Source organism: Pinus tabuliformis, chromosome 9, assembly GCF_031772625.1.
Source record: "Pinus tabuliformis cultivar Carrire ecotype Pingquan chromosome 9, CPIR1, whole genome shotgun sequence".
Taxonomy (NCBI): domain Eukaryota; kingdom Viridiplantae; phylum Streptophyta; class Pinopsida; order Pinales; family Pinaceae; genus Pinus; species Pinus tabuliformis.
This window is the reverse complement of record NC_142307.1, coordinates 873,118,335-873,146,231: the sequence shown is the minus strand read 5'-3', so window position 1 is coordinate 873,146,231 and position 27,897 is coordinate 873,118,335. Positions and strand designations below refer to the sequence as shown.

The window sequence follows — 27,897 nt, the reverse complement described above, 5'->3', positions numbered from 1 at the left end:
GTATTTTGTTTGGAGGTTTTTTCCATTTTTTTTTTGTTCTTGGACACATTTGAATCCCCATCACAATTTATATTGATGTGGTTGGCTTTTAGATTTGATATAAACAGTGTCACTAGGTCGCCCCATGGATCGGTGTTGTAAAGGTTTTCAGTCATGTCCCTCTTCGTTTCAGGGTTTACTAGGTTGTGTTTTCCAGTTTGCGGCCCAACAAAAAATTACAAATATCAGATCCTATTTTTAGTGGTTCTGCAGTTTCATCTACAGTCTTTACCATAAATATGCCCATGGACAAAACTTCAAATATGATTTTCTTCATCAGCAGGTAGATCTTGGGTTGTGTAAATTAGAAAGATAATATAATGCCTTAAGCCTTAAGGAAAATCTTGCCATTTCCCCTTTCTTTCTCCTTACCTTCTTACAATCAGTTTTCTGATTAAATCACTCTAGGAGATTCAACCACCATTAATTGCATATACTTATTTTTTGGGATTCTAGTAACTAAATATTTTCCTTGATATGAAGAATCTTAATCATGCCTTGTCATAATTCTCTTTGTTGGATCCTTTGGTAGAGGAGCGGTCTCTTGGGACTTTACGAAAGTAGTGTTTTTTGTCATCCTCTACAGGTGTAGTAGACACCTGTTGATTGGAGCACTGTACATTTGAGCTTCTGGGGTGCCTTTTCAAATTTTTGCTTAAAAAGGTCCTACATGGATTTAAACTTGGATCGATCCCAAGAGAACTTTTGACTTATCACTTCTATTTTCCCATTTTGATATGTATGTTGTGTGGGCTCAATAGCAATACATTTTAACCTCAATATCAATGACAATGGAGCAACTATGAGCCCTTTTTTGGTTCCTTTTTATGAACGCTCTGTTTTACTCATTTATGTCTCTTTATTTTGAATTTTAATTTAATTTAATTTTGAATTTATAGACAAACTGTGTTATTGGTTGTTTTGATCAATACTGGTTTGCTTTTCCTGTTTCTGTTGGCATTTTCCTCGTTGAATTGGTGAGGGTTCTGTACTTTTCCACTTATATTTATTTGAATTTTAATTTAGTTTAATTTTGAATTTATAGATAGACTATGTTACTGGTTGTTTTGATCAATACTGGTTTGCTTTTCCTGTTTCTGTTGGCATTTTGTTGATTGAATTGGCGAGGGTTCCGTATTTTTCCACTTCTATTTATTTGTTTCCTTCTTATTTACTGATTGGGATTTTGTTTGTTGCAGTATATATGGGCAATGTGCAGTTATCATGTTTGATGTTACTACACGATTGACTTACAAGAATGTCCCAATGTGGCACAGAGATCTTTGCGGGTATCTCTTTTGCAGAGGGGTTGGATCTCTAAGTAGAAATGAAGGTTCCTTAATTGTGTGGTGGCACAACTGCCTGAACCGATTAGCTAAATATCTTTGTGAATTTCAGGGTGTGTGAGAACATTCCTATTGTTCTTTGTGGAAACAAGGTTGATGTGAATAATAGGCAAGTGAAAGCTAAGCAAGTTACTTTTCATAGAAAGAATAATCTTCAGTACTATGAGATATCTGCAAAAAGTAACTACAACTTTGAGAAGCCATACCTGTACTTGGCACGGAAGCTCTCAGGGTGAGCCTTTAATCTAGTTTCTGATGCTCCCTAATATAAATGTTATATTAAAAAAATTGCATTGATTCTATAATGGGTTATTTTTATAGGGATCCAAACCTTAATTTTGTGGAGTCACCTGCTCTTGCTCCCCCTGAGGTTCAGATAGACCTTGCAACCTAGCAGTAGTAAGTAGAATTCTATTTTCTTATTATTTTTTGTTAACTTTTATTGAAATAATTTGTTCCATTTCTAAAAGATTGAAACTTTGGCTTACAATCTTTTATGTTGTCCGGTACGAGGCAGAACTTGTAGCAGCTGCGGCCCAACCCCTTCCAAATGACGATGATGATGCTTTTGAATAGCTTTGTTAAAATGCTTTTGCATATTTAGGGATTGGCGGATTCAATTAGTTTTGTATCATTGGAGTTTGCTCTTGAGTTCCGACATTTAATTTTGATTTGTATTTGGGGCTTAGAATAGCATTATCGCATGTCTATATATGATTTGGGTATATGTGATTTGGGTACTGTGCAGATGTTTTCATCAATGGAGTTGGCTAAGCTATCTTAGTTCAACTCCATTACAGAGCTACTTTTATATGCTAAGACAGTTTTTTCCGTTATATACTCTTGCACATTTTGCACAGGAACTTTTTGTACTCTTCAAATATTTCAAGAATGCTCAAGTGCCTTTTGTTGTGCACTGTTGGGGGAAATGCTAGTTGCGATGATTGTTGCTTGTAATATATTATGGCTTGTTAAAACTTTCTCTGAAAATTCTAGCTATGTCTGAGGATTTATTTTAACTCTGAAATTGGTTTACATAGTTGATCATTGTGGCTATCAAGCCTACCTGGGTATTCTTGTGGGTATGTTGTCTGTCGAACACATAAAGGTATTGCCATTTCATTAATTGGGCTCTTGATTGATTTCTGCATAAAGATTCGCATTGTCTAAATCTTGACTGTAATAATAAGACATTGGAAACATTAAGTGGTTTTTCTTGACTACGGAAGGTAATTTGTTGGAAGAAAACGTTTGTTGCACATTTTGAGTTTTAGGTAAATCATAAACAGACTTGTTCATTGGGACTAAATTCCTTTTGGTAAATGAAAGCCAGGCTTTACAGTTAAGTTGGTGCTAGATAAACTGTCGGATTTTTTCAATGAAGAGGACTCGAATGAATCTTATTCGACATATTCTTTTCTTTTTGTAGAATGAGGAATGGGATTTACTTTTTTCGATCAGCTAGACCAAGCAGGAAAGTTTCATAAGTTTTAACATTGCATGCCAAGAAATAATAAATTATGGTCTTACAAATGGTTCAGGGTAAAAGTGTTAACCAATTGTTGACTGCATTGTGACTGTTAACTGGTGGGCTTGCGCAGCTTATTTCACTGATGCACAGCGCCAAGCAACGAAGGATGCTGGTGTTATTGCTGGCTTGAATGTAGCTCGTATTATCAACGAACCCATAGCTACAACAATAGCTTATGGCTTGGACAAGAAGGGTGGAGAGAAAAATATTGTTGTTTTTGATCTTGGCGGTGGCACGTTTGATGTCAGCGTTCTGACTATTGACAACGGAGTTTTTGAGGTTTTGGCTACAAATGGTGATACCCATCTTGGAGGTAATCTGTCTGAACTCTGTCTGGCAGTTTTACATTACGAATTTGAATACGTGCACGGTGGTTATCATTGACTTTTTTGGTTGGCTTTCGAGCTTTGAACTTACCGGGATGTACACTAATATGCAGGTGAGGACTTTGACCAAAGGATAATGGAATATTTCATCAAATTGATCAAGAAAAAGCACGGAAAGGATATTAGTAAGGATAGCAAAAATGAAATAAGACATTCAAAGTGTTCCTTGTAATACAGATATAAACAAAACATCTAAATAAAAGTAATTGCACAATGATTTAGTGCAAGAAAACAAGGTTTTCCACAAACCAATTAACTCTTCTAGAAAAATTCAACAATTCCAATTTAATAATCCTATCCGCCTCTCTCTTGTACCTTTTGGGACAATTACTAATATTAAAATAGATCCATAACTCATAGGGGCCACTCGGGGTGAATAGTGAATGAAACTAAACAAAATATTTATTAAAATGAAGTCGAGACAATCACTACTACCCGAAATTTTCCCTGTGATGAATTATTACTTTAATGCATTGGGATTGGTCTTACGTGTCACTTCAAAGGTCACATCACCTTCATCCACATTAATTTCAATTTTACAAAATACCCTGATTTAATTTAACCGAAGAAGCAGTTTTGAAAAATGAGAAGGAAAACCAGGGAAATGGGTGACAGGCTAAAGCTACAGGGTTGGAGCTAACCAGCCATATATTGGGTATTTAATGTCGTCAGAGCAGCACGTCACTTAGCCCGATAACACGGAGCGGGCAAATATTATTTAATGCCGAATTTGCCCGCTCCCGTGTTATCGCGTTAAGTCGCGTGCTGCTCTGAGGGCATTAAATACCCAATATATAGCTGGTTAGCTCTTTCCTTCAGCGGCGGCTCTTCTTGGAAGGTAATCCAATCAGATCTCATTTGAACTTTAAAATAAAAATATCCTTAACAAGTCAAAACCTAGATAAGCGAGTAACCCATCAAATGAATTTAAGGCGTCGGTGAGTTAGTTTACCTCGAATAATTTTCCTCTTTAAATTATTATCATTATTATTTAAATTCTACAAATTCAAAATTACGTTATAATTATTATTTAAATTTTTAAAATTCAGAATTACTTTATAACTATTATTTAAATCTACACATTCATACAATAAAATGATATATTAAACTATTAAAAAAAAATTAAATAAAAATATCTATACGTAAATAAAAAATATATAATTAAATATTTTTAAATTACAATCGAAATTTTAATTAGTTTTTTATTATTAATATCATTTTAGTATGTTAATAAAATTAACTTACTTAAAACTAAACGCTAAATATAACTAAACATTGTTAAATTACTCTCAAAATTTTATTAAATTTTTTATTATTAATATAATTTAATAATTAATAATTTACTAATTTATTAATTTTACTTTTATAGGGTAATATATACTCTCTTTGATCTCCTAATTAAAATATTATATATGTAGTCTGGATCTGACTTGTCCTCATGATAATGCGTCCACAAATGCTTTAGAATGTGATTTACGCCAAAAATCTTCTTAAAACCCTGATATGGATCATATAAGCTTAAATTCAACAATATATATTCTCTTTGACCTAATTAAAATATTATCCAATATTTTAATATAATAATATATAAATATAATTGTTGGATATTATTCATTTTTTAATAATAACTATACTAAACTTATTTTAATTATATATTTACAAATACTCAATTCTTATTATATTATATTTAAATTAATCTAACTAATTTGAATTCAATATATTTTAATTAAAAATATTAATAAACTAAAATAAAACATAACAAAATAATAATAAATTTATTCAACTAATTTGTAACGGCTAATTCATAACAGCTTTTTCCTAACAGAACCAGATGCATCCTCGTTATTTAAACTTTTTGACTGACTTATTTTTTCACCTTTGTCCCGATGATGAACCACATTAGATACTGAAAACTCATGATGTAATTAATCTGATTTTTTTTTTATCAAAATCATTTACAATGTTAAAAAATTAACCTACTCAAAACCACCACCCGTTATAATAATAGAATATTAATTTTAATTTTTAAAAAATATCTAGATTTAATTTAATTAATAAAACTTTTGAAAAATGAAAAGAAAAGAAATACAAATGCTTAAAAAGCTAAAGCTATAATACATGTAATATAACATTAAATCCTGGCATGCTACAAAAGCAAATGAAAAAACAAATGTCACATTAATATTTGTGGAAATAGCTGCTAAAACAAATACAATGAAAAAACAAATGTCACATTAATATTTGTGAAATAGCTACTAAAACAAATGCTTATTATTACCTGCGGCAGCAAGGTAATAACGTATTCAAAAAAAATTGGTGTTGACATTAAATTTAAGTTGTCCAAAAATTTATGAAAATTTTCCAAAGTTTAACATTATAAATTAAAATTTATTTTTTTTAAACCATATTTAAATTCATTTATTTCACCTCTTATTATGTAATGATGGCAGATGTACTTCACTATTAATTAATATTGTACAATTTAATGTACAACTTCCACTATAAAATGAGAGATGTACTCCATATTAAATATAAAATAAAATGTTAATTCATTCAAATATACACATAATGAATTCATTTAGTAAAGTCGTTATCCCTGTTGGATTACGCATTAAGTACAACACTACATACCAACTTTTCGGGTCCCGTCTTTCACAATCGTTAGGCTCGATGTGTATGTGCTTCATTCTCAGCCACATAAATATCTAAAAACTATATATTAAATAATTGACCTAGAGAAATCACCATGATTATTGTGGGCCCCATGAAGGGCTTGATGTTGTAGGGTAGGCGACACTGCTGGCTGATGCAGATATATCGTCCTTGGTGAAGCCACCTGATGGTGTACAACTGTGGATGTGTTGTAGTCAGTAGGCCCAGACGCTTCACGACCTCTACTGAAATGAGGTTTCTTTTGGCTCCCGATGTCAACAATGAACTACAGCAAAGAACCCTTCACCCATATCGGTGAGTGGAAGAGGCGTTCCCCCTATTTTGGATCTTCAGGATCATTCTTTTGGATCTTACTGGTGGCCATGGCGGCACTAGGCTCCGCATTAATGATCTGCTTCCCTTTGTCATTCCCCTTGTCAGGTTGTAACTCAAATTCTGAACATGCGTATGATTCAGAAGCCTTCAGCTCGGTCACTAGTGACTGCTTGGCCCGACACTCACTCGTGTTGTGAGTGGAGCTCTTACGGAACTCACACCATTTCCCCATGTCCTTCTTTGTCTTCAAGGTGTTGTTCTTTTCTTACGGCTTCGACGGGTTGTCCTGGGTCACCCCGCCTTAGCTTTGTCTTTTTCTCTGTGGCTTGGGGGCGACTTTCCCTTACTTTGGATTCGCAGATCCAAAGTCTCGCTTCCTCTATTTAAACGTATTCTTAATCTTGAATGTGTATTGGTACGTCATGTCGTGTGAGGAGATGTCCAAGAAATCCATCTCATCCTAGATGTACAAGTGTACGTAGTCGCGGTACTTGAGTACCAAATGTCACTCAAAATCCTTGATACTCAATTTTGTGCGAAGGGTATGAAAAACATTTGTAAATTTCGGCACGATTTGGCCCCTTCGCCGTCGCAGCGTGGTTCATTTTATGTATTTATCCTCATAGCTCCCGATAGGGTAGTACTAATCCTTGATTGCATCCCATAATGAATTCCAAGTGGGTGCGGCTTAAAATAGTGAGGGTGTACCTTTGTCCTTCTTCTCAAAATAGGTTTCCCACCAGTCCTTGATGTGGGGGGCAACTTTGAGAAATGCAAAAGTAATGTTTTTCCGACTGGAAAAATCATGAACAAAAAAATATCCTTCTAGCAGATTTAACCATTTATCTATGGCGTTTGCATCTATCAAACCTTCAAATATGGGGATGTCAAAGTTAACTTGTACCTTAAAGGTTGTGGCACTTCCAGGGTAGTTGTTGGAAGGAGACGCGTCGCCTTTGGGTAGTCACCAAAGAATCTGGGAAAATTTTTCCATCATCACATTCCTCTGTCGCTCGAGGGCTTCTTCGAGAAAGATTTTGAAAGGATCTCCTTCCCCCTCATATTTCTTCTCTTTATCCACGGGAGTTTGTCGAGATTTGCAAGGTTGGTCTTGCAAAGGTTCGACTAGTTCGAGCCCTAACTCCTTATATCCCGACCTCATTGGGGACATGCAAAGAAAAATAGAGAAAGAGCAGACCGCTATGATACCATTGATCCGAACTTAAGTAGGAACACAACAAATTCTAGATATAACCATAAATATGGAGATGCAACAAAAATAACACTTCGTTTCATTAATATCAAATACTGAAATATGATTACAAACAGAATGGACATAAAACTAGCTTGAGCGATGGTCTCTTATCTCTGAGAAGAGATGTGGTAGCTACATGCCTCTGAACTATGTTACAATGAGGCTCAAAGGCCAATTTATTATTGAGAAACAATGGAAAACCCTAAACATCCAAAAACCTAACCCTAGGAGATGAAGTGCCAAAACTATGGGCCTCGTTTGGGTAAATTAGTACATCAACTTCTTGGGGTTGTAACTTTGACATATGATCTCTATTTGACACGGAATATACCTTGTTAAAAAAATCTATCCGAGGAATACAAATTTCACATGGCAAACATCAATAAAAGTCCCATTTTATCCCGGTTTTCCCAAAAAACATTGTTTAAGGCATCAAAAAGGCTTTGGAAGTCGAGGACCTGAAAAAACTGCCAAAAATAGTAAATTGTGCTACAATTAAGGAAACTAAAAAGTTAAAAGAGGCAGTGGTGGGGGTTCAAGTGTAATAGGTGGGTGGTCTCCAACATCCACCTGGATCATTCCTCCCCCCTTAGGAAGCAATGGTCCCCATTGCGTTGGGTGCCTCCATGAGATGGGGAAACTTCTACTAAACTTGGTCCCCAGTGAGCCTCTTGCCTTGGTGCAGGAGTGGGCCAACTTTGACAACCCGATATAGTTGGATCTTCTGTTGGCGAGTGTTCTTGATATATGTGTCCATGGTCTAATCAGTTCTAGCATGTTCCATGCAGTATGGGTTTAACTCTATTGGTGTGAATTGTTCTACAATGTCGGATGTGTCTAGCAATGGTGGAAAGTATGGTTGAAGGCGGTCTACATTGAACACTGGGTGCAGACCAAGGAAAGGTGTAATGTTTAGCTCAAAGGAATTTTCCCCTACAGTCATGGTGATGGTGTATGGCCCATATTGCAGTGGATGAAGCTTGCGGTGGGGTCCAGTGAGGTGCTCCTTCTGAAAATGTAGCCTAACATTGTTACGCACCTGGAACTTGTGTGGCACCAAATGCTCATCATGACGTTTCTTGTACTTAGCATTGGATTTGTCTAATATATCATGGACCTGCCGGCGGATGTGTTGACTGCGCTTAATGAAGTTGTTAGCCTTGTCGGCTTCAGACTAGACGTGACTCAAATCTTTCTGAGTGGTTGCAAATGGTATGGCCACATCAATGGGACATAATGGTTGAAATCCTAGCCCTACCTGAAATGGGTTGTGGCATGTTGAGCTATGGAGATCTCTATTGTAGCTTTGTTGGACATAGGGGAGGCTTTCATCCCATGTGTGTGGATGCTTCGAGTTGTACATGTGCATAATGTGTACAATCATCTTGTTGATGACCTCTGTTTGGCCATCAGTCTGGGGGTGGAAAGTCATGGACTAAGTAATTTTGATATCTAGCATCGATTAAAGACTTGACCAAAATGCACTTATGAATCTGTTGTCTCGATTTTACATAATGGATTGTGGGATCCCAAAGTGTACCCACACTTTCTCAAAGAAGATATTAGGAGTGGCCTCTACTGTGATATTCTTCTTGCAGGCTGCCATAATGGCCAGGTTAGAGAATTTGTCGACGACCACAAAAATGTAGTCATTGTCGTGCTTAGCAGAAGAAAGACCTGACAGCTAATCCATGGAGATGGATTCCCAAGGTCGACTAGGAGTAGGCAGAGGAGTAAATAGGCCTTGGTTCTTGATGGTTCGTTTATAAATGACGCTAGCAGTGCAAGATGGAATGTACTTCCCAACATCATGGTGAAGGTTTGGCCAATAAAAATACTTTTTTCAGTACTGCCACTATTTTCTCTACTCCGAAATGTATAGCGATACGACTGTAGTGTGCCTCCCAAATCATCTTGGCATGCTCGCTTGAAATAACATAGATGTGTCCCAGGTGGCATAACAGTGCATCCTGGAGGTGAAAATTTGGAACTTTCTTACCTTCCATGAGTGTCTGGTATGTGATCCTGAATTCTGGATTGCTGTTGTAAATTTGCAGACACCCTGAAGTCTCCTGCCCATAGGAGTCGAGCACAGTGATCAGTGCCATGACTAGTGGTCGGCTGAGCCAGTATGCAACATTATTGGTGTTTTCCTTCTTGTACTTAGTGCTGAAATGGAATTTTTGTAGGTATGTGCACCATTTCTGATGGCGATCGTTCGAAAACTTTCCCTTTGTTTGTATGAATTGTAGGGTTGGTGATCTGTGTGGATGATCATTTACTTCCCCAAAATGTAATTCTTCCATTGACGACAGGCATGCACAATGGAGTACATTTCTTGTCATAGGTGGGATACTTTCAGAATGTGTCTGAAAGTGTCTCACTATGGTAAGCCATTGGATGCCCCTACTGAGTAAAAACTGCACCAATAGCATAGTCAGAGGAATTTGTCTCAATCTAAAATGGTTGTTACAGGTCTGGCAATGTGAGCACTGGTGCAGATCAGAGGTGATGCTTCAACTAGGAAAATGCCTTCTGTTGGGTTTCATACCATAATAATTTTGCTTTCGCTTCGCCATTAGTGACTTTACTTACAGGCCAAGTTATATGAGAGAACCCTAATATGAACCTGCGGTAGAAATTGGCAAGGCCCAGAAAGTTGCGGAGCTCTATAAGAGTGGTTGGGACTGGCCAACCCTGAATGAATTATATCTTGGTTGGGTTCACATGCACACCCTGCTGATCAATGATGTACCCCAGATATTGAACCTAGGTCATGCCAAAAGTGCATTTTTCTAAATTGGCATACAACTTGTGTTGTCACAGGATTTGGAGGACTTGTTGAATATGGTGGAGGTGCTCTTCCCAACTATGGTTGAAGATCAATATGTCATCTAAATACACCACCACGAATGTATTAGTGAACGGTCGCAAGATGTCGTCCATCAATCTCATGAAGGTCGTGGGGGCATTTGTCAACCTGAAAGGCATTACCAACCATTCGAAAAGGACCTTCTTATATTTTGAAAGCAGTCTTCCACACATTAGGGGGTTCGATAAGCACCTGATGATAACCAGACTTCCAAACGACCTTGCTGAAATATTTGGCCCCCTTAAACTGGTCCAGAAGGTCATCAATCCATGGGATTGGGTACCTATTTCATACAGTGATCTTTTTCAACGCCTGAGAGTCAATAGAGAGTCTCCAAGTCCTATCCTTCTTTTGTACCAATACAATCTAGCTCCTACATGGTGATGAGATTAACTTGATGTGCCCTTTTTGCAACAACTCTTGAATCTACCTTTTCATCTCATCGTTCTCCAGAACAGAATGTTGATATATCAGTCTATTGGGTAGTGGCACGCTTGGGGTTAGATTGATGGAGTGCTTGACCTGACAGTGCAGGGGCACCCCCGTAGATGAGGAGAAAATTTCCCTATACTCCACAACCTTGTCCATATTTTGTTGTTGTGCGGAAGAGCCCAGTCTGGAAGTCGTGGCCACAATATTCTTCTTTCCCTGAGGGAGAATCATAACGAAAACAAATTTCCTGGTGTGTGTAATGATCTTACTGCATTGCTTTGTAGTGATTAAATAGATGACAGTAGGCGGGGATACCTCCAGTATCATGTACAACTTATTGCCCAAAGTAACAATCACAGAGCGATGTCTAGACTCATATATAGCACGACGCTTCCACATGTATGGTTGTCCTAATAATATATCAAAAACTTCAAGAGGGGCAACATCACATAGTTCCTCATCCGTGAAGGGCTTGATGTTGTAGGGGAGGTGAAAATGTTGGCTGACACATATATCGCGTCCTTGGTGAAGCCACTTGATGGTGTACAGCTACGGATGCGTTGTAGTCGGTAGGCCCAGCTACTTCATGACCTATGCTAAAATGAGGTTCTTTTGGTTCCCACTATCGATAATGAACTGCAGCGGAGAACCCTTCACCCACATCTGTGAGTGGAAGAGGCATTGCCCCTCCTCTAGATCTTCATGCTCATTCTTCTGGATCTTGGTGGTGGCCACAGTGGCATTGGGCTTTTCATCAATGATTTGCTTCCCTTTATCATTCCCCTTGTCAGGGTTTTGACTTAAAGTCAAAACATGCATCTAATCCGGAAGCCTTCATCTTGTCCACAGTGACTTCTTGGCCCAACACTCACTCGTGTTGTGAGTGGAGCTCTTATGGAACTCACACCATTTCGAGCCCTAACTCCTTATATCTCGACCTCGTTGGGGACATGCAAAAAAAAAACAGAGAAAGAGAAGAATATTCTGATACTGTTGAACCGAACTTAAACAAGAACACAACAAATTCCATATATAACCATAAATATAGAGATACAACAAAAATAACACTCCATTTCATTAATATCAAATACTGAAATATGCTTACAAACAGAATGGACATAAAACTAGCTCAGGTGATGGTATCTTATCTCTAAGAAGAGATGTGGCGGCTACATGGCTCTGAACTATGTTAAAATGAGGCTTGAAGGCTTATTTATTATTGAGAAACAAGGGAAAACCCTAAACATCCAAAAACCTAACCCTAGGAGATGAAGCGCCAAAACTAAGGGCCCCATTTGGGTAAATTGGTACATCAAATTCCCGAGGTTGTAACTTTGGCATACGATATCTGTTTGACGCGCACAATACCTCGTTAGAAATATCTATATGAGGAATAAAACTTTTGCATGGAAAACAATAGTTGATAGCTCAGGTTTTCCCCAATTTTCCCAAAAAAATGTCGTTTAGGGCCTCAAAATGGCTCCAGAAGTTCAGGACCCCAAAAACTGTCAAAATTAGTAAATTGTGCTAGAATTAAGGAAACTGAAAAATAGAAAGAAATAGTGATGGGGGTCCAAGTGGAATAGGTTAGTGGCCACCAACATCCACTTGGATCACCACACCCACAAAAAGGATGAAGTCGAGCGTGGTTTCACTAAGCCCCCTATCAAGGAAATCTTTCTTGGCAACAATTGTTTGCTGATCATTTTATAAGATATTGTTTTCCCTTAAAGGCCTCTGTTTATGTCACTCTTCGAGCAGCTTATTTAGATTTTGTAGGTAAATGTTGTTTCTCCCTTGCCTGTTTCTCCTTCTTTCGAACTTTCCACATAGAAAGCACATATGCATATCTAATCAAATGAATTTTTACCAACTTTAATTTGTAGAAATGTCTTTTAAATTAAATTTTGAATGACTAAATAGAATTTTAGACAATGCTTTATCTTAATGTATTATATTTTTATTGATATGAATGACGCGAGAATCTATAGAATTTTGAATAATAAAATTGCTCTCAATGTTATAATTTTCGAAGAGATTTTCGTATATGGCTTTTCTTTTGATTTACAAATTTACATGTTGCTTCATATAAACCACTTTACGAATATAGATACTTCATATAAACTGATATCCATTTCATCATCATTTTCCATTGCTTCATTATTTTATGTGAGATCCGTAATAACTAAAGTAAAATGATATTGAAAGTTCTCGATAGTGTTGTAGGCAAAAAATCTCCAGCTTGGAATGGAGAAAGGATTTATATATCCAGAGATGAAGTGGGAGCTGCCTTTTTCAAAAAGAAAAAATGAACTCTCTTTTCATTAAAAAGATAATTTTCATTTACTTATGTTTTCTTCACATATGTCCATCCCACAAAAACACATTCTCAAAAAAAAAAAATTGTAATAACACGATCCATCTATATCACCTAACAGACATAAATACCACTGATATAATCAAATCTCAAACTAAGAATGATCCCTAGCATATACCAAAGATGGAAATGAATTAAACTAATCTACGCAATCAGGTCTACCCCAATACAACACAAAATGGACAATTATATCAGGAGAGACAACATTTAGATTTCAATATACCCATCCCTTGAAATGTGTCACCAAAAAGAAACATTGCAACATCTCTTGCCTGACACTTGGCTGCATCTTTATTTTGAAAATATATCAACCTCTATATTATGGTCTTGGAATATGTGTGTGACATAAATCCTTTAGAATGACATGATCAATGAGCTGATCCCATGCATCCAATGTGAAAGAGTTGGAACCTATAAAGAAGATATTTGATTTTCCCACTCAATGATCACCTTGGAATCTCAAAATACATCTATTTCGACAATGTCCAACCACTTGTCACAATAGAGGATACCCCACAGCTCAAGTAACTCCACTCTCATATTAGTACCACAATCATTGCACCATTTAAACTTATAGAAATATCCAGGCCTCATGAAAATTATCATTCGACTGCCACATCACTCTGATGATAATACCCCATCCAAAAAAAAAGTCGGGAATCTGTTCCAAATATCCTTCAAACTAAAGCGTTTTTTTTTATATATTTTTTGTGACAAGGCCATTCTCCATAAAACAAGTAGAGCTCTTAATGCTGGTATCCCTCACAAAGAAAAAAATCCTAGCACTTTGCGAGAAACCCATTATTCCCTTTCAAATAATTCAATTGGAATCCTTTTTAATCCAAATCATAATGTTTTTCAAGTTTATTCCCTTTAACATCACAAAGCATTCATGACTTTATGATAATATTGGTCTATGCAAAGTGCTTAACTTCAAATATATATATTCTAAGAATTTTAACTTCCATTGATATGTATAATGCAAAGGGGTAGCCCTAAGGGTTAGCTCAACTGATCGAGTCCCCATTGTTAAGTACCTCGCCGATCGGGAGGTCAGAGGGTCAATTCTCCTCAACGCCCTTGGGGTTAGGCCATGCTAGTCGGCCGAAGGGCTTTAAAAGACTCCCTTCGGGGTTGATTTGCCCAGATTTTCCGTGGATGTAGTGGCCACCTGTGAACCACTTCTTGCAAAAGAAAATGCAAAGGGGTTTTAGATATTCCATTTTATTTATTTAATTTAAGTTTTAATTATAATTAAATAAAAAAAAATTTATTTTATGTTTTTTATGTTTTGATTTTTATTAGGTATATTTTTCACTTAATTTTATAGGAAATTGGATAGGGATTTGTTATAACCACAAGTTTGAGTTGTGAAATTTGCATAATCCAAGTGTAATGAAAATATTTGAAAGAGACAAATCCATTTAATTTTTTTTTTTTGAATGGATAAATGGATTTTACTCTTTCAAATACTTTTAGAACACTTGGATTATGCAAATTTCACTGCGAAAACTTGTGATTATAACAAATCCTATCCAATTTCCAATAAAAATGATTGAAAAATATACCTAATAAAAATCAAAACATAAAAAATTTAAAACAATTATTTTTTATTTAATTATAATTAAAAATTAAAAAAAATATATAATATCTAAAACCCATTCACATTATAGATATCAATGGAAGTTCAAATTATTAGAATATATATCTTTGAAGTTAGGCACTTTGCATTACTTCAAAAGAGGATTACATAGACTAATATTATTTGTTGTTGGTCTTCCCGAAGGGAAACCAGAATAGTAGCATACGTTCAAAGTTTTGAAATTGCAAAGACTTTGTCTAACTAGAGCATCTTGTAAATAAAAATCTACATAAATAGGCTAGGTGTGCCAAACCTTTACATAATGCGACATGGTTAAAAAATCATTAGAACTATAAATAAAAAAAACCAGTGGTCATAACCTCCAAGAATTTGTGTTAATTGGTCACCATTCTCATCCAATATGATTTTGTTCCCTACAATTCACCTTCATTCTCCTCTAATATGTTGTCCTTGTTTTGATTGTCTTCCTCCAAACACAAATCATTATATAATATGAAAGAATCCATATCAGAATGAACTGAATAAATAGGATGGTTATTAGTCCTTTCCTTGCCACTTACCATGTATTTCATCCAGGTTTCTCTATACAATCTCCTTGGCTTTCCAGAAACATGAATTGTGGCATATGATGTGTCCATCTGTAAATTACCCTTCAATTTTGCAGACCATGATCTTGATAAGAGCATCCCAAACTTTGGAGGAATATCAGCAACAACTATATCCTTCACTAAGATTTTTTATATAATTTGAGTGAGAGAGGAAACCAAATCCTTGATTAAACCCAAACATTTCACCTTACCTGAATCAAAGGAAAAGAGATCTTTATATGGCCTTGTGATGTCCAAACCAAGCTTATCCATAATATCCTTTGGCATTAAAGTATGTGATGACCTGAGTCTAACATTGCATTATGTAGAATCAAATCATGCACATTCAAACTAACATAGAAGGGTGGGACATCTCCATCTTGAGAATCTCCTTCAACTTTTGGAACAAAATGAAGTTCAGGATGATCATCATTCAAGTTAATAGTGTATGAAACAACTCTTATATTTAGTGCTTGGACAATTTGAATCGTGTATGTATCATTCTTGATCAGTTAATTAAATGGAACATAAATTTTTATTTTAGATATTTCATTTTCTAAACTGAGAGAAGATTGACCTTTCTCTACCTCTTTGATGGTAGTGTCTCTCTTTTCAGGAATACCTTGTGGAGGAACAATTTTTTTATGGCTAGAAGTAGGTGCATCAGCTTGGCCTTTCTTTAGAGGATTTAGTAGAACCTTTTTGTTTCTCAAGTTATACTATCTGTGTACCTCCATGATTTCATTTTGGTACCTCTACTTGTAATCTTTTGATTCCATATGCATCATATCTTCTTGTGGCTCAAAAAAAAAGTCTTGTTCTTCTTTTGTCAAAAATACATTGTCCTCTTCTTCACCAAAATAATGAATCTGGTCCTAATATTTTGTTTTCTCTTCATCGTCTACAAAATTCTCTTGGAAAGGAGGTTTGATTTGTTTCTAATCTCCTTGATTTCTTTGTTTTCTTTGCTTGATTTGAACTTTAGGCCTCTAAAAATTTGGATTTCTTACTGGAGGAGGGGCATGTTGATCTATACCAACAACTTTTTTCTCTAAGGTCAATCTCTCCACCAACTTCTCCATTTTTTTCACCATGACATCCAACTTTCTATCTGATGAAGATGAAGCCTCCTCTTTAACTCCTCTTTTCTCAACTTTCATTTTGGCCTTTTTATTCAACAAATTAGCTTCCACTGCAACAACATTTTTATGCATATCCTACAAATTGGCTAGGTTCCTTTCTCTAAGTTGATAGGAAAGATCGGCATCAAAACAATGTGGATAATGAAGTAAGGCTAACCCTGGAGAGGTTTTATTTTAGTCAGTATTGAATTATATATTTTATTAAATCTTGCTGAAAAATCTTGCACTGATTCTCCTGGAGCTCTCTTCAAATTATGATACTCAGCCAAAATCTACAGAGGGCTCTTCCAGACTTCCCATTTGGCAAGGAAACTTTGTTCAAACTGCTGGAAATTGGAAATACTTGCAACTGACAGACTTCTAAACCATTTCTTTACATCTCCCGAAAAACTCTAACCAAAAAGCCTCAATTTAGCATCCTCGTGGTATACCTCTTCTAGGTCTATGAAGTCATTCAACTTATCAAGGTGTTGTTGTGATGTATTAACCCCTGCACCATCGAACTAAGGCAATATCTGATCATAGTTTTTGGGCAAATCATGTAGTGGACCTTGTAGATTCAATGGAGCATAACAGAGAGCCATAATTGTATGAGATGGACTTGTACTAACCTTTGGGGTCTGAAATTAGGATGAGGAAGGTACGGGGATTGTTGTTTGAACAATTGATGAGGAAGGAGGGGTAAGAACAATGGAGACAATAGGAGAAAGACTCAATGGGATGTTCAATGGAGCAGAAAATGTTGGGGCAGAAACAGTTAGGACATAATGTTGTAATTTGGAGGACTTAGTAGGAGCTTCCTACGACTGATAGACAAGATGTTGTAACTTATGAAATTGTTTCCAAATATCCTTTTTTGATTCCAATACACTCTCTTTTTGAAAAGGAATAAAGGATAGTAAATTTTCTTGATAAAAAATTGCTTCTATCGGATTGTTTTATGATTTAGATGTGAATAGGATTTGTTCAAAATTCAAATCAAACTGAGTGTGGTCCACTGATTCGAACTTTTATGGTAGGGACAATTATTTTTTTATGACACTGGTATCTATTTCTTTTTTAGGCTTCTTATTACTAAATAACTTCTCTGGACTAGTCAAGATCTCAGGTGGATTAGGATCTGGACGATGCCTAGTGTGTACTCTTCTAGAAGCCAGATTTCCTACAGGAATTTATTGCAGTTGGTTCTAATATCACTAAAGTTGGGTAAATATTCAACCTATTAGTTTATATTTCACAGTCACCTTCAGGAACCATATTTATCTCTAATAGCAAATTTTTTTAGGGAATTCTTCAAGCTTTATGCTACCCGACAACGACACGACTATGTTAGCACTTCATAATTCTCCAGGTTGATGAGAGGAACCCAAAGGTAACCACAAACTACTTAGAAGCCAGAATATAGCCCTTTCAGCTTCATAGAGGGCTCTCTCTATCCGAATGTCTAGTCACTTAGATCTTAGGCTAGGTATAATGGTCAGAGGGGATTAAATTTTAACAATTTGATGGTAGGGTAGAGGGAACATCTGTTGGGCATACAGTCATATAAAGTTGACTGTTTTTCCAGTGAGGAGATGAAGGGATGAGGGATATTTTGACAGGGGAAATGTAGGCATTCCTAGTGACGTTTTAAATTTAATTCGTTGTATAAAGGTGACCAGAGGAAAGGTGGAAATGACATATAGAGCATCTAACTAAAGTATGAATTCTAAATGCCACTTAAGAAGAAAACATAAATTGTTTAGCAAACTATTTCAGAGCTCTTTGACAGTGAGTTCTGAGATAAATCCTTGTTTAACCAAACATGAAGACATACATTCAAAGAATGGAAATGACAAGAGACAAACTTACAACATAGAGAAGCACATCACCATCAGGAGCTGACATAGGAATCCCTGTAAAGTCACACCTTTGTCTTTTTCATTCACTGGAAAATATCATAAAAATACAATGCACACAATGTTTCTTTTCCTAACCCTGACCAACCCTTTGCTTCATCAAGATTACATCATAAATATATAAAAGAGGATCATTTTCCACCTCTAGGAATTGAATTCGGTGAAAGGATTTCTTTTTCTACCTAATGCAGTGAATATAGAACTGCTTTTCTAAAAACTAGGTACTTTTTGACCAAGTATTTTTCAAGAAAATTTACATTAAATACAAAGTCTAATTTGAGTTTCAAAGTCCTTATATGACTCCAAACATTAACCATGACCATAAAAAGAAATTACATAACTTTTATACATAAAATCCACGGTCAAAAGGTTGATTGTGTGGGAATGTAGCACAACCTCCTAGTCCAGCAAAAATGTAGCACATAAGCACAGCGAATTGATGGTTCATATAGATCCAGTCACTTTCTAAGCTTCTCAATGACTGATGCACGTGTGAAATATCATGGATATCATAAACTTCCCCTTGAGAAACCTCCTTTCATTCTGTAGAGCTTCCATCTCTCAAGACTCCATCTACAACAAAAGTGCAACGCTTGTATGAAAGCATAGTGAAACCTATTCTTCATGATTTTGATTAGTGTTGAGGTCTCTAAATAAGATAAACAACCTAATGATGATGTTAAAATCCTTAAAGCCCTTTTCAAGTCCCCACTCACCAAAAATATGACAAAATTTCTCATTTTCATCAAACCCTAATGCCTTGTCAAAAAGTGCAAAATTGTTGAATGAGCTGCTTCTTTTGAAAAAAATTCATAAACTTAAGAACCCTGACTAACTATGCTCCTAGAAGGAATACATGCAAAATATTACTTCTCAACCTCCTTATCCAACCCCATCCAACTAGCATACTTGGGAAAAAAACCAAAACTGTTTGATTTACATGTTCCAAGACTCAAACGTTGGTTGCTTCAATGCCAAGTGATATGAGAGAACCCTAATACGAACCTACAGTATAAATTAACAAGGCCCATTAAACTACGGAGCTCTGTTAGAGTGGTTGGGGCTGCCCAATCCCTATTGACTTGTATCTTGGTTGTGTCCACATGCACACCCTACTCATCAATTATGTACCACATATATTGAACCTGGGTCATGCCAAAAGTGCATTTTTCCAAATTGGCATACAACTTGTGTTGTCACAAGGTTTGGAGAACCTGTCAAATATGGTGGAGGCGCTCTTCCCAACTCTAGATGAAGATCAAGATGTCATCTATATACACCACCACAAAATCATTGGTGAAGGGTCCCAAGATGTCTTCCATCAATCTTATGGAGGTTTTGGGGGCATTTGTTAACCCGAAAGGCATGGCCAACCATTCGAAAAGGCCCTCCTTAGATTTGAAGGTATTCTTCCACACATCAGAGGGTTCGATAGGTACCTAGTGATAACTGGACTTCAAATCAATCTTGTTGAAATATTTTCCCCCCTTTAGCTGGTCCAAAAGGTCATCAATCTGTGGGATTGGGTACCTATTCCATATAGTGATCTTGTTCAGCGCCCAATAGTCAATACAGAGTCTCTACGTCCCATCCCTCTTTTGTACCAATACACTTGGGCTCCACAGGGTGATGAGCTTAGATTGATGTGCCCTTTATGCAACAACTCCTGAATCTACCTCTTGATTTCATCGTTCTCCAGAACATAACGTCAATAAATCGGTCCATTATGTAGCGGCACGCCCGGGGTCAGATCGATGGAGTGGTTTACATTACAGTGTAGAGGCACCCTTGTAGGTGAGGATAAAATGTCCCTATACTACTCCATGACCTTTTCCATCTGCTGCTAGTGTGTGGAGGAGCCCAGTCTGGAAGCCGCGACCACAATCTTCTTCTTTCCCTGAGGGTGAATCATAAGGAAAACAAATTTCCTGGTCTGTGAAATGATCTTACTGCATTGCTTTGCAATGATCAAAGTGATGGCAGTAGGTGGGGCTTTCATTGGTATCATATACAACTTATTGCCCAAAGTAACAATCACATAGCAAGGTCTATAATCATATACAGCATGTCGCTTCCACATGTATGGTTGTCATATAATACATCATAAAATTCAAGAGGGGAAACATCATACAGTACCTCATCCACGAAGGGCTTGATGTTGTAGGTAAGGTGACACTGCTGACTGATGCAGATATATCGTCCTTGGTGAAGCCACCTGATGGTGTACAACTGTGGATGTGTTGTAGTCAGTAGGCCCAGCCGCTTCACGACCTCTACTGAAATGAAGTTCTTTTGGCTCCCGATGTCGACAATGAACTACAGCAAAGAACCCTTCACCCATATCGATGAGTGGAAGAGGCGTTCCCCCTACTTTGGATCTTCAGGCTCATTCTTTTGGATCTTAGTGGTGGCCACGGTGGCACTAGGCTCCGCATTAATGATCTGCTTCCCTTTGTCAGGTTCTAACTCAAAGTCTGAACATGCGTCTGATTCAGAAGCCTTCAGCTCGGTCACTAGTGACTGCTTGGCCTGATACTCACTCGTGTTGTGAGCGGAGCTCTTACAGAACTCACACCATTTCCCCATGTCCTTCTTTGTCTTCATGGTGTTGTTATTTTCTTATGGCTTTGACGGGTTGTCCTGGGTCACCCCGTCTTAGCTTTGTCTTTTTGTTTGTGCCTTGGGGGCGATTTTCCCTTACTTTGAATTCGCAGATCCAAAGTCTCGCTTCCTCTATTTAAACTTATTCTTAATCTTGACGGTGTATCGGTACGTCATGTTGAGCGAGGAGATGTCCAGGAAATCCATCTCATCCTAGTTGTACATGTGTAGGTAGTCGCGGTACTTGAGTACCAAATGTCACTCAGAATCCTTGATACCCAACTTTGTGCGAAGGGTATGAAAAACATTTGTAAATTTCGGCACGACTTGGCCCCTTCCCCGTCGCAGCATGGTCCATTTTATGTATTTATCCTCATAGGTCCCGACAGGGTAGTACTACTCCTTGATTGCATCCCATAATGAATTCCAAGTGGGTGCGGCTGAAAATAGTGAGGGTGTACCTTTGTCCTTCTTCTCAAAATAGGTTTCCCACTAGTCCTTGATGTGGGGGGCAACTTTGAGAAATGCAAAAGTATTGTTTTTCCGACTAGAAAAATCATGAACAAAAAAATATCCTTCTAGCAGATTTAACCATTTATCTACGGCGTTTGCATCTATCAAACCTTCAAATATGGGGATGTCAAAGTTAACTTGTACCTTAAAGGGTGTGGCACTTCCAGAGTAGTTGTTGGAAGGAGACGCGTCGCCTTTGGGTAGTCACTAAAGAATCTGGGAAAATTTGTCCATCTTCGCATTCCTTTGTCGCTCGAGGGCTTCTTCGAGAAAGATTTTGAAAGGATCTCCTTCCCCCTCATATTTCTTCTCTTTCTCCATGGGAGTTCGTCGAGATTTGCAAGGTTGGTCTTGCAAAGGTTCGACTAGTTCGAGCCCTAACTCCTTATATCCCGACCTCATTGGGGACATGCAAAGAAAAATAGAGAAAGAGCAGACCGCTATGATACCACTGATTCGAACTTAAGTAGGAACGCAACAAATTCTAGATATAACCATAAATATGGAGATGCAACAAAAATAACACTTCGTTTCATTAATATCAAATACTGAAATATGCTTACAAACAGAATGGACATAAAACTAGCTTGAGCGATGGTCGCTTATCTCTGAGAAGAGATGTGGTAGCTACATGCCTCTAAACTATGTTACAATGAAACTCAAAGGCCAATTTATTATTGAGAAACAATGGAAAACCCTAAACATCCAAAAACCTAACCCTAGGAGATGAAGCGCCAAAACTATGGGCCTCGTTTGGGTAAATTGGTACATCAACTTCCTGGGGTTGTAACTTTGACATATGATCTCTATTTGACACGGAATATACCTCGTTAAAAAAATATATCCGAGGTATACAAATTTCACATGGAAAACATCAATAAAAGTCCCATTTTATCCTGTTTTTCCCAAAAAACGTTGTTTAAGGCCTCAAAAAGGCTCTGGAAGTCGAGGACCCGAAAAAACTGCCAAAAATAGTAAATTGTGCTAAAATTAAGGAAACTAAAAAATTAAAAGAGGAAATGGTGGGGGTTCAAGTGGAATAGTCCGGTGGCCTCCAACATCCACCTGGATCATTCCTCCCCCCTTAGGAAGCAATGGTCCCCATTGCGTTGAGCGCCTCCATGAGATAGGGAAACTTCTACTAAACTTGGTCCCCGGTGAGCCTCTTGCCTTGGTACAGGAGTGGGCCAACTTTGATAACCCGATATAGTTGGATCTTCTGTTGGCGAGTGTTCTTGATATATGTGTCCATGATCTAATCAGTTCTAGCATGTTCCATGCAGTATGGGTTTAACTCTATTGGTGTGAATTGTTCTGCAATGTCGGATGTGTCTAGCAATAGTGGAAAGTATGGTCGAAGGCGGTCTACATTGAACAATGGGTGCAAACCAAGGAAAGGTGTAATGTTTAGCTCAAAGGAATTTTCCCCTACAGTCATGGTGATGGTGTATGGCCCATATTGCAGTGGATGAAGCTTGCGGTGGGGTCCAGTGAGGCGCTCCTTCTGAAAATGTATCCTAACTTTGTTACCCACTTGAACTTGTGTGGCACCAAATGCTCATCATGACGTTGCTTGTACTTAGCATTGGATTTGTCTAATATATCATGGACCTGCTGGCGGATGTGTTGACTGCGCTTAATGAAGTTGTTAGCCTTGTCGGCTTCAGACTAGACGTGACTCAAATCTTTCTGAGTCGCTGCAAATGGTATGACCACATCAATGGGACATAATGGTTGAAATCCTAGCCCTACCTGAAAGGGGTTGTGGCATGTTGAGCTATGGAGATCTCTATTGTAGCTTTGTTGGACATAGGGGAGGCTTTCATCCCATGTGCATGGATGCTTCGAGTTGTACATGTGCATAATGTGTACAATCATCTTGTTGATGACCTTTGTTTGGCCATCAGTCTGGGGGTGGAAAGTCATGGACTAAGTAATTTTGATATCTAGCATCGGCCAAAGACTTGACCAAAATGCACTTATGAATCTGTTGTCTCGATTTGACATAATGGATTGTGGGATCCCAAAGTGTACCCAGACTTTCTCAAAGAAGAGATTAGAAGTGGCCTCTATTATGATATTCTTCTTGCAGGCTGCCATAATGGCCAGGTTAGAGAATTTGTCAACGACCACAAAAATGTAGTCATTGTCGTGCTTAGCAGAAGAAAGACCTGACATCTAATCCATGGAGATGGATTCCCAAGGTCGACTAGGAGTAGGCAGAGGAGTAAATAGGCCTTGGTTCTTGATGGTTGGTTTGGAAATGACGCTGGTAGTGCAGGATCGAATGTACTTCCCAACATCATGGTGAAGGTTTAGCCAATAAAAATACTTTTGCAGTACTGCCACTGTTTTCTCTACTCCGAAATGTCTAGCGATCTGACTGTAGAGTGCCTCCCAAATCATCTTGGCATGCTCGCTTGAAATAACATAGATGTGTCCCAGGTGGCATAACAGTGCATCGTGGAGGTGAAAATTTGGAACTTTCTTACCTTCCATGAGTGTTTGGTATGTGATCCTGAATTTTGGATTGCTGTTGTAAATTTGCAGACACCCTGAAGTCTCCTGCCCATAGGAGTCGAGCATAGTGATCAATGCCATGACTAGTGGTCGGATGAGCCAGTATGCAACATTATTGGGGTTTTCCTTCTTGTACTTAATGTTAAAATGGAATTTTTGTAGGTATGTGCACCATTTATGATGGCGATCGTTCAAAAACTTTCCCTGTGTTTGTATGAATTGTAGGGGTTGGCGATCTGTGTGGATTAGCATTTACTTCCCAAGAATGTAATTCTTCCATTGACGACAGACATGCACAATGGAGTACATTTCTTGTCATAGGTGGGATACTTTCAGAATGTGTCTGAAAGTGTCTCACTGTGGTAAGCCATTGGATGCCCCTACTGAGTAAAAATTGCACCAATAACATAGTCAGAGGAATTTGTCTCAATCTAAAATGGTTGTTACAGGTCTGGTAATGTGAGCACTGGTGCAGATCAGAGGTGATGTTTCAACTAGGAAAATGCCTTCTGTTGGGTTTCATACCATAAGAATTTTGCTTTCGCTTCGCCATCAGTGACTTACTTACAGGCCAAGTTATATGAGAGAACCCTAAAATGAACCTACGGTAGAAATTGGCAAGGCCCAGAAAGTTGCGGAGCTCTATAAGAGTGGTTGGGACTGGCCAACCCTGAATGAATTGTATCTTGGTTGGGTCCACATGCACACCCTGCTGATCAATGATGTACCCCAGATATTGAACCTAGGTCATGCCAAAAGTGCATTTTTCTAAATTGGCATACAACTTGTGTTGTCACAGGATTTGGAGGACTTGTTGAATATGGTGGAGGTGCTCTTCCCAACTATGGTTGAAGATCAATATGTCATCTAAATACACCACCATGAATGTATTAGTGAAGGGTCGCAATATGTCGTCCATCAATATCATGAAGGTTGCGGGGGCATTTGTCAACCTGAAAGGCATTACCAACCATTCGAAAAGGACCTTCTTATATTTTGAAGGTAGTCTTCCACACATCAGAGGGTTCGATAGGCACCTGATGATAACCAGACTTCAAAACGATCTTGCTGAAATATTTGGCCCCCTTAAGCTGGTCTAGAAGGTCATCAATCCATGGGATTGGGTACCTATTTTGTACAATGATCTTGTTCAACGCCTAATAGTCAATATAGAGTCTCCACATCCTATCCTTCTTTTGTACCAATACAATCTAGCTCCCACAGGGTGATGAGATTAACTTGATGTTCCCTTTCTGCAACAACTCTTGAATCTGCCTCTTCATCTCATCGTTCTCCAGAACAGAATGTTGATATATCAGTCTATTGGGTAGTGGCACGCTTGGGGTTAGATTGATGGAGTGCTTGACCTGACAGTGCAGGGGCACCCCCATAGTTGAGGAGAAAATTTCCCTGTACTCCACAACCTTTTCCATATTTTGTTGTTGCGCGGAAGAGCCAGGTCTGGAAGTCGTGGCCACAATCTTCTTCTTTCCCTGAGGGAGAATCATAAGGAAAACAAATTTCCTGGTTTGTGTAATGATCTTACTGCATTGCATTGTAGTGATTAAATAGATGACGGTAGGCGGGGATACCTCTAGTATCATGTACAACTTATTGCCCAAAGTAACAATCACAGAGCGATGTCTAGACTCATATACAGCATGACGCTTCCACATGTATGGTTGTCCTAATAATATATCAAAAACTTCAAGAGGGGCAACATCACATAGTTCCTCATCTGTGAAGGGCTTGATGTTGTAGGGAAGGTGAAAATGTTGGCTGACACATATATCTCGTCCTTGGTGAAGCCACTTGATGCTGTACAACTACGGATGCGTTGTAGTCGGTAGGCCTAGATGCTTCATGACCTCTGCTAAAATGAGGTTCTTTTGGTTCCGACTATCGATAATGAACTACAGCAGAGAACCCTTCACCCACATCTGTGAGTGCAAGAGGCATTCCCCCTCCTCTAGATCTTCATGCTCATTCTTCTGGATCTTGGTGGTGGCCACAGTGGCATTGGGCTTTTCATCAATGATCTGCTTCCCTTTATCATTCCCCTTGTCAGGTTTTTGACTTAAAGTCAGAACATGCGTCTAATCCGGAAGCCTTCATCTTGTCCACCAATGACTTCTTGGCCCAACACTCACTCGTGTTGTGAGTGGAGCTCTTATGGAACTCACACCATTTTGAGCCCTAACTCCTTATATCACGACCTCCTTGGGGACATGCAAAAAAAAAACAGAGAAAGAGAAGAATATTCTGATACCATTAAACCGAACTTAAACAAGAACACAACAAATTCCACATATAACCATAAATATAGAGATACAACAAAAATAACACTCCATTTCATTAATATCAAATACTGAAATATGCTTACAAACAGAATGGACATAAAACTAGCTCAGGTGATGGTATCTTATCTCTGAGAAGAGATGTGGCGGCTACATGGCTCTGAACTATGTTACAATGAGGCTTGAAGACTTATTTATTATTGAGAAACAAGGGAAAACCCTAAACATCCAAAAACCTAACCCTAGGAGATGAAGTGCCAAAACTAAGGGCCCCGTTTGGGTAAATTGGTACATCAACTTCCTAAGGTCGTAACTTTGGCATACGATATCTGTTTGACGCGCACAATACCTCGTTAGAAATATCTATATGAGGAATACAACTTTTGCATTGAAAACGATAGTTGATAGCTCATGTTTTCCCCAATTTTCCCAAAAAATGTCATTTAGGGCCTCAAAATGGCTCGAGAAGTTCAGGACCCCAAAAACTATCAAAATTAGTAAATTGTGCTGGAATTAAGGAAACTGAAAAATAGAAGGAAATAGTGATGGGGGTCCAAGAGGAATAGGCTAGTGGCCACCAACATCCACCTGGATCACCACACCCACAAAAAGGATGAAGTCGAGCGTGATTTCGCTAAGCCCCCTATCAAGGAAATCTTTCTTGGCAGCAATTGTTTGTCGATCATTTTATAAGATATTGTTTTCCCTTAAAGGCCTCTGTTTATGTCACTCTTCGAGCAACTTATTTGGATTTTGTAGGTAAATGTTGTTTCTCCCTTGCCTGTTTCTCCTTCTTTCGAACTTTCCACATAGAAAGCACATATGCATATCCAATCAAATGAATTTTTACCAACTTTAATTTGTAGAAATGTCTTTTAAATTAAATTTTGAATGACTAAATAGAATTTTAGGCAATGATTTATCTTAATTTATTATATTTTTATTGATATGAATGACGCGAGAATCTATAGAATTTTGAATAATAAAATTTCTCTTAATGTTATAATTTTCGAAGAGATTTTCATATATGGCTTTTCTTTTGATTTACAAATTTACATGTTGCTTCATATAAACCACTTTATGAATATAGATACTTCATATAAACTGATATCCATTTCATCATCATTTTCCATTACTTCATTATTTTACGTGAGATCCATAACAAATAAAGTAAAATGATATTGAAAGTTCTCGATAGCGTTGTAGACAAAAAATCTCCAGCTTGGAATGGAGAATGGATTTATATATCCGTAGATGAAGTGGGAGCTGCCTTTTTCAAAAAGAAAAAATGAACTCTCTTTTCATTAAAAAAATAATTGTCATTTACTTATGTTTTCTTCACATATGTCCATCCCACAAAAACACATTCTCAAAAAAAAAAAAAAATTGTAATACCAAGATCCATCTATACCACCTGACAGACATAAATACCACTGATATAATCAAATCTCAAACTAAGAATGATCCCTAGCATATACCAAAAATGGAAATGAATTAAACTAATCTATGC

The 27,897-nt window shown here is 37.6% G+C and overlaps 1 pseudogene; it reads left to right on the top strand.

The window, feature by feature from the left end:
* The first annotated feature begins 1,091 nt into the window (after positions 1 to 1,091).
* The window catches only part of LOC149151571 (GTP-binding nuclear protein Ran1B-like), a 37,610-nt pseudogene continuing 10,804 nt past the window's right edge, over positions 1,092 to 27,897 (top strand).